At 41.5% G+C, this 13,207-nt stretch overlaps 1 protein-coding gene across 1 annotated transcript in view; it reads right to left on the bottom strand.

Annotated features, from left to right (window-relative positions):
- syn3 (synapsin III) overlaps positions 1–7,065 on the bottom strand; it is a 179,021-nt gene extending 171,956 nt beyond the window's left edge. The window contains exon 1 of the mRNA XM_033614580.2: positions 6,936–7,065. The gene's annotated coding sequence lies outside the window, so the exon portion shown is untranslated. The remainder of the gene's footprint in view (positions 1–6,935) is intronic.
- Between the last annotated feature and the right edge of the window lie 6,142 nt (positions 7,066–13,207).

Genomic DNA, 13,207 nt, shown 5'->3' with positions numbered 1-13,207 from the left:
CTGCTGCTGCCTGTAGGTTTGGCATGCTCTTGGCTGCACTTCAATTGTGTTTCTGCATTTTCATTCAGATGGAGATTTTTTCATAACAGCACTTGGACAGTAATGTTTTTTTAAGGACGAAGGGAAAAAAACCTGTTTTCAAAAATACCTGTATCAGTGTGGACTAGGCCTAAAGCCTACTCTGAGTATCTTGCAGCTTTCTGCAGAACTACCCAGCAGGAACAAGAAAGTCACCCTTCGACTGTGAACCTTGATGGCTGCGGTGACAGAATGTGCTCGGCGACACAACAGTCTCAGCTCGCTGTGAGAGTGTCTGCAGCAGTGTGTGCAGCAGCAGCAGCAGCAGCAGCGACAAGCTGGTGAGGCGAGGAGTCACAGCCGAGTCACCACACAGTGACCTTACCGCACTTCTTACTGCAGTCAGCACATGCGTATCCACACACAGACAATGAGGCAGACCTTTGCTACATGCTGGACCCTCCCAGAGAAAGACACAGCCTCATTCAAGACATTATCAAGAACCTTTAGGTTAAAAGCGACAACATATCTGATCTTGGGAAACCCCCCCCCCCCCCCCCCCCCATGGTTGAGCCCCACAAAACCAAGATTTTCAGTTCAAAACTAAGCCATGCCCCTAATTAACACAATACACCATCCATCCCATTCAGATCTAAGTTATGACTAACAGACTGCTGATGAATCACTTCCATATAAACAGCATCAGCAGCATATTGGTTCAAAGCTCCATTGACAACAAACCAGCCCCCACATTACTACAACTTGTCTCTACATCAAAGTCTCCTCCCCTCACAAAGTGGACACTTCTCTCTATGAGGCCCGGTGCACGCAGAGAAACACCGAACCAGCTGATTAAGGACAAAAGGTCACTGCTATTTTGCAATTTATCATTTCACCAGGGGAAAAGGGGGATCATTAGTGGCTGCAGTCAGCCTTTCATGCCGAGGACTAGGTGTTGGGAGACAAAATAGATAACTGGTTATGGAGGGAACACTTGTGCCTGCCTCCTGATTGCCTGATTAATATTTCATGGTGTTTATTTTGCATTATGGCGTCATCATCATCAGTATTCAGAGCTGAGCCTTAACACTGAATCCACTGGATACTGAGGTGAAGTCATTTTTGAGCCAAAAGTGAAGTTACCATAACTCTGGTTGAAAACCCCCAAAACATAATTAGATTCAAATTCAAATATTACTAAATTCTGATGAACAGAAATATGTGACATCACCTTTTTCTAAATGAGCCGGGCCCCTTTAAATCTAGTTAGAAAAGAACAGTCCTCTCTGAAATTTAATGCCAAAAGCTGTTGCCATGTCCATGTCAGACCCCATCTTTCACAGAAAGACGCAATTGCACTCACATCTCAAATGTGACTTTGCAGTTCCCCTCAGCTCTACCCAGAGTTACAGGCCTTGTTTCCAGCCCAAATCTGTTTCCCGGCATATCCAGATTGTATCAAAAGTCTGGACAGCAAAAAACACATGAAATGCAATTTTTGCAAATCAGATCAAAACCACATTTGGACGTCGTTTTGAAATGCATTTCCAATTAGATTTTGCAACGTTGACGTCAAATCCAGAGTGACTAAGTTCAGCCAAACAGAGCTTCCTGCTCCGTATGACCTATTAGTAGTGATATATATAAATTAGTACTGCTATAAATTTTAAAGTCGGTAATTCTGTCAGGAAGAAAATACGTTTTAGAATAAGCAACTCCATATGTGTTTAAAAGTATGGGCGAGTCCTCTGGAATATAATTTTTTTGCCTCTTAAATGCACGTCAAATACACACACTGTGTTGGTAAGTCATTGTGAGTGGTGGCTGTATTTGTCAGAACAGCTGAAGTGTTGAGCAGAATCCATGCTACTGGTCATTTGTTGCTGCCCAAGCCGTACCAGAAACCTGATTTGTTCTTTGTGTGTGCAAAGATGGTTGGGATTCGGCATTTAACTTGAATGGTTAGAGTCAGGACAGTCCATTGGTCAGAGGGTAGGCCAGATTGGGTTTTAGGCACGGATTGGTCACCAGTAATTCCCAGATTACCCAGACCGTTTGCATTGTTGGGCACATTAGAGCAAATGCACTACAGACTCTAACAAGCTAAGCAGCTAACTTGTGGTTTATTGCTCTGCTAACTTGAATGGAAATAAAATGATTTCATTGTGCAGCTATTGTAGCTCTTCGAAATGTATTGGGACTGAATGGATCAAATTTTGATGCTAAAACAAGTCATTTCACGAGGGTTGTGGTGCTAAAAAAAAAAATTCGCTGTGCATTTTCCTCTGCCCCATGGCATCACATAATGGAGCTGGAAGTTGTAATCCCACTGTTTGGCCAACACAAAAAATTAGCTTCAAAGCCCAGCGCACTTCCTGGGGTCCCTGTGTTACTACATAACATACTAACATACTATTGACGCCAACGCCATTACCACAGCAACCCATGCAGATAGGTTGAGGATGTCCGGACACACAATTTCAATCTGGTCACTTGCAAATAACAGTGCAGTCTGTTTGAGAGAGAAACTGCCTTGGTGTCTTTAAACTCACTGTTTTCCACCCACAACTTTAATTTTTTGCCTTACTCTCACAGCACTGAGTTGCTTTGTTTGCTGCAGCAGTAGGCAGCTGTTTTGGATGGAAAAAAAACCTCAGTGTACTAGTGATCAAGCAAAATGAACTAATTAATCTTTTTAAAAAACTCTTTTTAGTGTCGTACTAGCTCAGCCTTTCAAACTTCCTACTCGCCGCTTGTTGTTATCATAGAGAATAGCTCATGTTGTGTGCTACAGTGAGTGAATGAGGACCGAATAAATCTGGCTTGAGTCAAGACCTTTGCCAGCCAAGGCCAGTGGCTCATTCACTTGCTCCTCAGATAGTCGTCCTCTGTCTTTTGCGTGTCCATGAGCTTTAAGTTTCAACGTGGGAACAACATAAACACTACAAAGAAGATGAGCTGTATTTTACTGCTCCCAGTTTAAATAACAGGCTGATTATAAAGAGCAAAGGAAACAGATCAGGTGAGCCATGAAATATGGCAACACCAGCAGAATGCATCACAAGGCTGTGGAGGTAACTGCTACTTGACCCTAGAAGAACTATAGATTGTTGGTCAGTGACATTTCTGTAACATCGAATTGAGTTTACAAAGCCTAACTAATGTTAAATACAAGTGGGATGCTGAACCAATGCATTGAAATTAATATTCTAACTTTATAGAGTGCCCCAGGAATGACTCAAACCCAGAAATGAGTTAGCATTTTTCCACTCCTGGTTTCCTTGCATCAAAGTCATCAGGTTTTTTGAATGGGTTTTTAGTTAGACACCTGAAATAAGGTCTGTGGTTAACATAAGCTTAAGAGACTGTCACGTTTTGTTCTACAATGTAAAATACATCAGTAAATACCCCACTCGTGAATTTTGAAGCTTTTAGGTGTCTTAAAAAGGCTGGTTGCTCACAAGTGGCTAAATGAGACTAGAGAACGTCATCATGACAAACACGGCTTTACAGCCTCACTGTGTGGGCAACATTAAGTCACGTGACCATAGTGTAGTTCATTGATAGCCTTATGTTAGCTTTTTACTTCCAACTATTTCATTCAAATCCCACAGGCTTTCTGATGAGGGAAACAGAGCGATGCTAACTTCCATGTCGTCCTACAGAAAACTGTCATCCCTGGAGGACTCTATTAATGTAAACCTATACAAAGTGACTGGTAATTTGTTTAAGTTTAGTGGGGGAGTGGCACTAGCAGTCTAGCCAAACATTCATGTACAAAAACAGAGCGTTGTGGGGAAACTGACACCATATTTTACAAAAAGTATCAAAACTCAAAAGGTTTGGATCTATCAACTTGAAGGAACCTATTCTGTAAAAACAATCAGTCCGCCCATACTGTACACAACCTGTCCACCACCAAACAGTGGACAAAGTAAGCAGCTAGCTAGTGAACATGGTGGAGCACAGCAGCTACAAAAACATTTCCTCCGAGGGTTAGTAGAGGAAGACAATGGTTAGGGTTAATAAAAATCTCAAGCTTTTTTTGGTCCCTATGAAACTAGCGGACACAACCTGTCCAGCTCCAAACAGCTAATGTTAGTTAGCGGTTAGCTTCAGTTAGTTAGCGGCTAGCTAGTGAACATAGTGGAGCACAGCAGTTATAAAAAGAGATATTTACTTAAAGGGTTATTAGAGGAAAAACAGGAGTTACGGTTAGCATAAATTTCAGGCAACTTATTTTGTCCTAAAAAGCTCCAATAAAATCAGGGTACACGAACTGCCCAGCACCAAACAGCTAATGTTGATTAGCAGCTAGCTTATGTTAGTTAGCAGCTAGCTAGTGAACATAGTGGAGCACAGAAGCTATAAAAACAAATATTTACTTCAAGGGTTATTAGATAAAACACGTGTTAGGGTTAACAGAAATCTCAGGCAGCTTTTTTGTCCTAAAAATTTCTAATAAAACCTGGGGACACTACCTGCCCAGCACCAAACAGCTAATGTCAGTTAGCGGCTAGCTAAAGTTAGTTAGCGGATAGCTTGTGAACGTGGTGGAGCACAGAAACTATAAAAACAGATATTTACTTCAAGGGTTATTAGATAGAAACAGGTGTTAGGGTTAACAGAAATCCTAGGCAGGTTTTTGTCCTAAAAAGATCTAATAAAACCAGGGTACACTACCTGACCAGCACCAAAAAACTAGCAGCTAGCTTACATTAGTTAGCCGCTGGCTGGTGAACATGGTGGAGCACAGCAGCTACAAAAACAGATATTTACTTCAAGGGTTATTAGAGGAAAAACAGGTGTTAGGGTTAGCAAAAATCTCAGGCAGCTTTTTTGTCAAAAGATTTCTCGTAAAACCAGGGGACACTACCTGCCCAGCACCAAACAGCTGATGTTAGTTGGCAGCTAGCTTACTTGAGTTAGCGGCTAGCTAGTGAACATAGTGGAGCAGAGAAGCTAAAAAGAACAACATTACCTTTGAGGGTTATTAGAGAAAGACAATGGTTAGGGTAAAAAAAATATCTCAGGCAGCTTTTTTGCCCTAAAAATTTCAAATAAAACCAGGGTACACTACCTGCCCAGAACCAAACAGCTAATGTAAGTTAGCAGCTAGCTAAAGTTAGTTAGCGGCTAGCCAGTGAACACATTGGAGCACAGCAGCTATAAAAGCAGATATTTACTTAAAGGGTTTTTAGAGAAAAATAGGAGTTAGGGTTAGCATAAATTTCAGGCAACTATTTTGTTCTAAAAAGCTCCAATAAAACCAGGGTACACTACCTGCCCAGCACCAAACAGCTACTGTTAGTTAGCGGCTAGCTTGTGAACATAGTGGAGCCTTTAACCGCTTTAGACAGCTGGCTGCCGTTTGTGTCATTAGAGTTGGTGAAGACCAAAACAAGAGCTAAAAGGAGAGTGAATATTGGACTTATATTCAGAAGGTGGCCAGAAATACAACAAAAATATGCTAATATCACTCCGTATCCACTGATGCTAACTGTTTGCCAACAAGTTCGACATTTCTACTTTAAGGGGGGACGATATGTCACTTGTGTTCTGGAATACCGTTGGTAAAAGTGGGCATTTCATTTTTAATTAAGCAATATCACAAGAGAGGGAGTGATGTTGTACTGCATATCGTCTTCAGCACTCGACATGCGGCCTCGGGCCTATGACCGAATCACAGCCGTGACGATATGCAGTACGTCACGACCTCCAGAGTGTGATATTGCTTTTATACAACAGTTCAACAACAGCTTAAACAGCAATGCTGAGTAAGGAAATGTTAACAAAAGGTGATGAAATAAATTATTTAAGTATGTTATGTAGCTCCGTGATAAAAAACAGTTCGCCAGTCTGCTGCCAGGCAACGCAGCACACACGCCAGGAACTCACAAGCTACTTTGTATTTACATTGATCTGCAGCTGTGTAACTTCGTCCAGTTCGGCTGATCAAACGTTGGCAAACCTGGATGTTGGCACGGCCGGATTCAAACACACCTGGAGGTCTGCACAGAAGAGTCCTGGCTGTCCTTTTCCTCGTCCTCTCCTGACGAACACTCATAATTTAATTCAAATGTGATTTGGGGGAAAATATCCATCTTCTTGGTGTAATGCTATAGGGTAGTGTCAGTTTGCGTCAATGTAGCAAGTGTGACAGCTAGTTAATTAGCGGTTGTATTTATATTTATAACACCTGTGAGCGGAGTGATTTTACTGTAACATGTCCCACTCACGGAATGCCTCTCGTCCAATCAAATTACTCGGTCGGAACTAACTGTTGTAAAATAATAAATATGGGTAGTTTTGTTTTGGCACAGTTTGTAAAATATGGGTAAAAGCTGGCCATTATCGTGAGGCAGTGCAGTCAGAGTTTAGAGATAAATATTGCTTAACAAGTGCTGATTAACTGCATCACTTTATAATCTCTAAATAAGATGCGCAGTGTCTTTCGTTAGGGTAGAGATTAACCTCTGCCTTGAAATGTGAGTAAACTGACTTTCTAATCCACCCTCCCTCCTTTGAAATCACAATCATGAAATGGATACCCCCCACCTTTCCCACCTCCCTCCCCTAATGAAACGCTCAGCGGAGGAGTGACTGGACTGGAGGCTGCAGAGACATGGCTGAGGGAATCCCTGCACAAACCCACTGTAGTACATCACCAAGCTGTCAAACCATTCACACCAGCCTGACACAGCAAAACACTGCGCTCACAGGTCAAACCCCATCTTATCCGAGGGATGATAATAACAACAACAACAAAAAAACCCGGAAAAGATGAGCTTCATTGTGTGAAACAGCTAATTTCTCCTAAAAGCACAGCCCGCAGCGAGAAACACACACACCGATAAATGTTAGGAGCAAAACGCAGGAAGGATGGCGGGGATAAATGCGCAAATGATTTAGCCTACCTGAGCAGCTGTCACTGATGAGTGTCGGATGATGACCCTTCTTCTTCTTCTTCTTCTTCCTCTAATGCCGCTGCTGCTTCTTCTTCTTCCTCTGCGCTCAGGTCCTCCTCAGCCTCCCAGCCAAGCCCCCCCACCCTCTCTATCTCTCCTCCTCTCTCTCGCTCTCTCCACAATGCATGCCGGGAACGTGAGGGGTGTAGTGAATTCATTACTGCAGTCGGTCCATGAAGCTCATTGGCCGACAGGGAAATTGTGGGAGCATCCCTCAGTACAGGGGAGTCAGCTGTAAAGCAGGGGTTAAAGAAATCAATGATAAGAAAAATATAGAAGATAAATATATTACTGGGATTTATTTGAACACTTACATTTTTTATTTGCTGTATCCCTCTAAAATCTATCTAAAATTATTTCATATATGCACACACTCACCAGCCACTTTATTAGGTACACCTGTGCAACAGCTCATTAACACAAATAGCTATTCAGTCAATCACGTGGCAGCATTTCAATGCATTTAGGCATGTCGACATGTTTGAGACGACCTGCTGAAGTTTAGTCTCGCCACCAGACAATCAGAGATCTCCACCTTCTGATAGTCTGGGGACACTCCTTTCTAAAGTGTGTTTAACACACCGGCGAAAACGGCCGGCAACAAAGCAACGCCTCTTGCATTTTTGAAAAGGACACGCCTTCTCGGAAACGTGCACTCCCCCTTTTCTCATCCGCAAGGAAACAAACACACGGAGAGCTTGAAAATGGATGCCGAGAGATTTAACTAAACGTGTGCTCATCCGTGAAGAAAATATTTTTTCCAGCGGATGTCTTAGTTACAACATGACTGAGCTAACTGGAGTAGTTTCATGTTGTATCCGACAATGGGAGGCTTTTAACAGATGACGTCCTGATGTTAGCTTTGCTGCTGCTGTTAGCTGTCCCTGTCAGCTGCAGCCACTGATGCTTTCTAGACATGACATGTGATTTCCTAAAACTGAATAAATACCACACATAGCAACACAAAACTGCTTTGCTAGCTCAATCATGTTGTAACTAAGATACCCGCTGGCAAAGATATTTTTTTCACGGACCGTTTAATGAGTTATTACCTATTACAGACACCGCTAACGGCTAACAGGGCAAACGGTTAGCCCAGCTAAACGTGCACACAGAAATAGTAATGTTTGTTCAATCATTGTGTTTATAGACTTTACAAACAAGCTCAGCTGGTTTTCTACCCGGAGGTATTTGTAAACAACAAGGCGATTCCCTCTATAGTCTATAGTCTGGCCGGACGGATGAGTCATGGCCTTGTAAAAGATTATGTTTGTTTCTTTTAGTTGGCGAGAATGTGTCGCCGCAAACGCGGCAAACATCCACTAACTTTGATGGCGTTCTCTGCGAGCGCGGCTGAGCCATTTTGTACTGCTACACGTGTTTCTAGTGGGACCATGTTTACAAGCACAAGAGTTCAGCGAGCCACCGAAGGACCGCCCTGCAGATTTACTATTGGTTCTGCAACGTAGGGATTTTTTTTAAACTCTGAAATTGTATCCGCCCATCTAAACACAAAATCAGGGAGAAAGACATCAGTCTTTAGTTAAGCAAAGCGTCTAAAGACTGACTTGTGAGTCTAGCTGAAGTTCAAACCGAGCATCAGAATGGGGAAGAAAGGTGATTTAAGTGACTTTGAACGTGGCATGGTTGTTGGTGCCAGAAACTGCTGATCTACTGGGACTTTCACACACAACCATCTCTAGGGTTTACAGAGGATGGTACCAGAAGAGGAAAAACCCAGTGAGCAGCAGTTCTCTGGTTGAATAGACCTTGTTGATGCCAGAGGTCAGAGGAGAATGGCCAGACTGGTTCAAGATGATAGAAAGGCAACAGTAACTCAAATAACCACTGGTTACAACCAAGGTCTGCAGAAGACCATCTCTGAACCAACAACATGTCCAACCTTGAAGCAGATGGGCTACAGCAGCAGAAGACCACACCAGGTGCCACTCCTGTCAGCTAACAACAGGAAACTGAGGCTACAGTTCACACAGGCTCACCAAAACTGGACAATAGAAGATTGGAAAAACGTTGCCTGGTCTGATGAGTCTGGATTTCTGCTGCGACATTCAGATGGTAGGGTCAGAATTTGGCATCATGGATCCATCCTTGTATCAACGGTTCAGGCTGTTGGTGGTGTAATGGTGTGGGGGATATTTTCTTGGCACACTTTGGGCCCCTTAGTACCAACTGAGCATGGTTTAAACACCACAGCCTACCGGAGTATTGTTGCTGACCGTGTCCATCCCTTTATGACCACAGTGTACCCATCTTCTGATGGCTACTTCCAGCAGGATAACGCACCATGTCACAAAGCTCAAATCATCTCAAACTGGTTTCTTGAATATGACAATGAGTTCACTGTACTCCAATGGCCTCCACAGTCACCAGATCTCAGTCCAATAGAGCACACTTGGGATGTGGTGGAACGGGAGATTCACATCATGGATGTGCAGCTGACAAATCTGCAGCAACTGTGTGATGCTATCATGTCAATATGGACCAAAATCTGTGAGGAATGTTTCCAGCACCTTGTTAAATCTATGCCACCAAGAATTAAGGCAGTTCTGAAGGCAAAAGGGGGTCCAACCTGGTACTAGCAAGGTTTACCTAATAAAGTGACCAGTGAGTGTTTATATTTAGCCTGGTGCAAAAAGGAGAAGGGATGTCAAATAATTTTTATGCACTAATTATAGACTAATGTTTTTTTATTTTGACTTAGGGGAGGGGCATACAACTTTTAATGATTGTATTTTGTATTTATTTTTCTGCTGATTTTTTTAAAGAAAACAGGCAGGTTTGGAAGACAGGTTTTCTCTCTTTCTAAAAAAAAGACACCATTTATCATAGCCACAAAATGTAAAAAAACAAAAAACAAACAGAAATTTCCAACAGACATTGGACACATCACTTGTGACAAACACTCCCATCATAAAATATATATATCACCAAATTTGAGCTTAAAATAGTTGTACTTTGCACTAGCTTTGGGGAGGGTCAAAAAAAAGAATTCACACCAGGACTTGTAATATATATCTTCTACAGTGTGCAAATAATAATCTATCATTATTTTTGGAGCCTTGCTAAGAAATCACATTCACATTTCTTCACTGAAAGTCAATATTCCAAATCCCGGTGAAATATGGTTTAAATGTAACCGTTCAATCAGTGTCTTCAAATAGTTAAAAAGTTACATTTTTGAACCAATTCTGAGTGTGTTTTCACCATCACTGTTTTAAATGCCGTTTAAACCTCAAAATGCTCACTGTAATATCAAACTGTAAAAGCGGTTCTGACTTGAGAATGTCAACCACAGCAGTATGCAAGTTACATACTTAGTCATACCAACACATTTACAGCTTCCACTTAAAAGGATAAAGACGACCATGTGACACGTTACAATACATTTGTATTTATTAAGCAACAATTCAAATATAACATGAAAAATAATCTTTAAACACAATTACAGTGAAATAGAAAAATACATAATTGATGCAGGGTCCCTCTGGTTTGTCCTTCTGGTCACTGAAGTGATCGGGTCACAATGCATCTTGGAGCTCGTTTGCACTTGTATTTAGCACTGTCTACTTGTGATCTAATCACCCAAGACGTATGTTAATTATTATGGTCAAACTTGGTGCAGGCGGACACTTTAAAACATACAAACAATCCCTACGCACGTCGCCTACACCATTATGAGCATTTATACTTGTGCAGTGGTGTCTGTGTCACTCTGCAGTTACACCTCCAAAACACTAGTAGGCAGCTGGGTTTCTGTGAAGTTTAGTTGATTTAAAACACACATTAAACACACATTAAACATGGTTTAATAATGACAAATTCAAACACAAGTACACATTTTCCCCACAAATACAACATGCTAATGTTTTTAGCACAAGCCAATGGCATTTTACATTGTATAAATTAGCCTAGCAGCTAGCAATCTTTTCCTCTTCTCATATAAAACCAGGGACAACAGCAACATGTAACAAAGGTAATGGTCCAAAATTTTGCGCCATGACAACACACAAGGTTCACTGACAAAACAACTGTCTTATACTAAACATGTTTTCAAAACATATACAACATGCTAACGTTATTAGCACAAACGTATGGCATTTTACATTGTATAAATTAGCCTAGCAGCTGGCGATCTTTTCCTCTTCTCATATGAAGTCAGGGATAACAGCAGCATTTAACAAAGGTAACGTTACAAAATTTGTCACTCACAAGGTTCACCAACAAATCAACACGTTTTCCAAACAAATAACATGCTAACATTATTAGCACAAGCCTATGGCATTTTACATTTTATAAAATTAGCCTAGCAACGAGTGGAGATTTCCTCTGCTCATACAAAGCAAGGATAAATCACACACAAGACTTATAATGCTATTGTAGTGGAGACTTTAGTGTCTTCACAATTTATTGTGTCTTATCTGTGAAATTAAAGTTAATAAAAGTTTTGTGTCCACTGGTTTCAGCTTTCAAAAATAGACAGGAGGTCTGTGTCACCGCAATGTGTAGTGACATTTCTGGGGAGGTGCACGTCAGGCTACAGCGTAGGCTATGGCGTCGATTTAACACGGAAATATCAATTCCACATAAAGGTCAATATATTTTCCTCAGTAGCTGGTGGAGACCAAAACAGGAGAGTGAATATTGGCTTACATGCATTAGGTGGCCTGAAATACAATGTCAAATAAGTGCTAATGTTGCTCAGTGTCCGCTGGAAACAGTTAACGAACATCAACATTGAACATTGATCCCCCTCCCCCACATGTTGGCCAATAAATCAATTCATATTGCTCTAAAGGGGCCTTGAAGGTACCATCTCCATCCAGCCCTACAACACGACCAATTACGCTGCTACAAAATAGTTAATGTACAAAACATTACTGGAAAGTTAAATGATGGAGATATCTGTCAGACTGATATCAGCAGAGGTAAATATTTCATGATGGCACTCAGGCACAGAAGAACATGTCGACCCACAGCTGTCACTGATGTAACAGAGTGTAATAACAACATCATTAATCTCTTTTAGCCCACATTCTGCAGCCACGATGCCACTCAGTAGCTCCTGTCTGTTTGTTGTGGGGTTTGCCGCCCTCTAACCAATCACATGTCCAAATGTCTGGATAATAACAAGAACGCACAGAACCTTATTATGACTCTGCAGTTTTCAGTCGACACATTACACAACAGGATCATAAGCACAAAACTGGATTGAGAAAACTTTTAATTAATTCATGGATAACTGTGTGAATTAGTGTACAAATTCTGGGATTGTGTTTAATGATTACACTCTAATGAGAAGCTATGGTCCAGCTTCCAGCCCTCTGGAGGGAAACAGCACATTCAGAGATGCTGCGACAGCAACTAATTAATTCCACATTTAATGTTACGCCGCAGTGTAATCTTACTGACAAATATATAAATCTGAGCCCAAATTTGAAGGTACGTTTCAGCTTCCAGCCTCCGTAAGCTTGTTTTATATTGTTGACATGAATTCACGACATCACCAACCCTGTGCCATGAATATATTTATTGCCCCTGCTCCCTCTTGAATCAGCGAAACAGATGTTGCATCTGAGAAAAGAACAGAGACACAGGCTGCACCCCAAAGTGCAGCACAAATGTTGTCATCCAGTCGCAGCAAGACACATCTGCATACAGCAGCTGCACAAAAATAGAAGATAAGAGGGTACGGCCTCAGAGGATCGGTCGTCTCTATTTCACAGATTTGTTAGAGCAAGTTTATTCACATTACATTAACAACACATTTCCCATTACCCCTGGGGCTTCCTGTCCTTTGTCTCGGAGCTCAAGGAGAGTCAATTTTACTTGAAAAGCACATTTTATTACAGGAAGTATACAATATTATTGCTGCATCCAAACTCACTTCCTTGTTCAGTCATTCATGACTCACTACACAGTGTAATAGACACTCAGCTGTTTAGTGGACAGCTTCGGAAAAGTATGAATTATAATGATTTATTCTTCCTGAATCAAAGGGATAAAATGTCATAGTTTGAGTTAACATGAATAGATTTATGTCATAAAGCCCTCTAGGCCAAGTTCTCATGGGCACAGCCGTGCTTTGAGCTAAATGCCAACGTCAGCATGCTCACAATAGCAATGCTGACATGTTGATGTTGAGGGAGGGTATGTTTGCCAAGTTCTGCATCTCAATGGGTATGTGTACACGCACACTAATA

This window comes from Epinephelus lanceolatus, chromosome 23, assembly GCF_041903045.1.
Source record: "Epinephelus lanceolatus isolate andai-2023 chromosome 23, ASM4190304v1, whole genome shotgun sequence".
Taxonomy (NCBI): domain Eukaryota; kingdom Metazoa; phylum Chordata; class Actinopteri; order Perciformes; family Serranidae; genus Epinephelus; species Epinephelus lanceolatus.
Note: the sequence above shows the minus strand (reverse complement) of the source record. Positions and strands in the feature narration are given on the sequence as shown.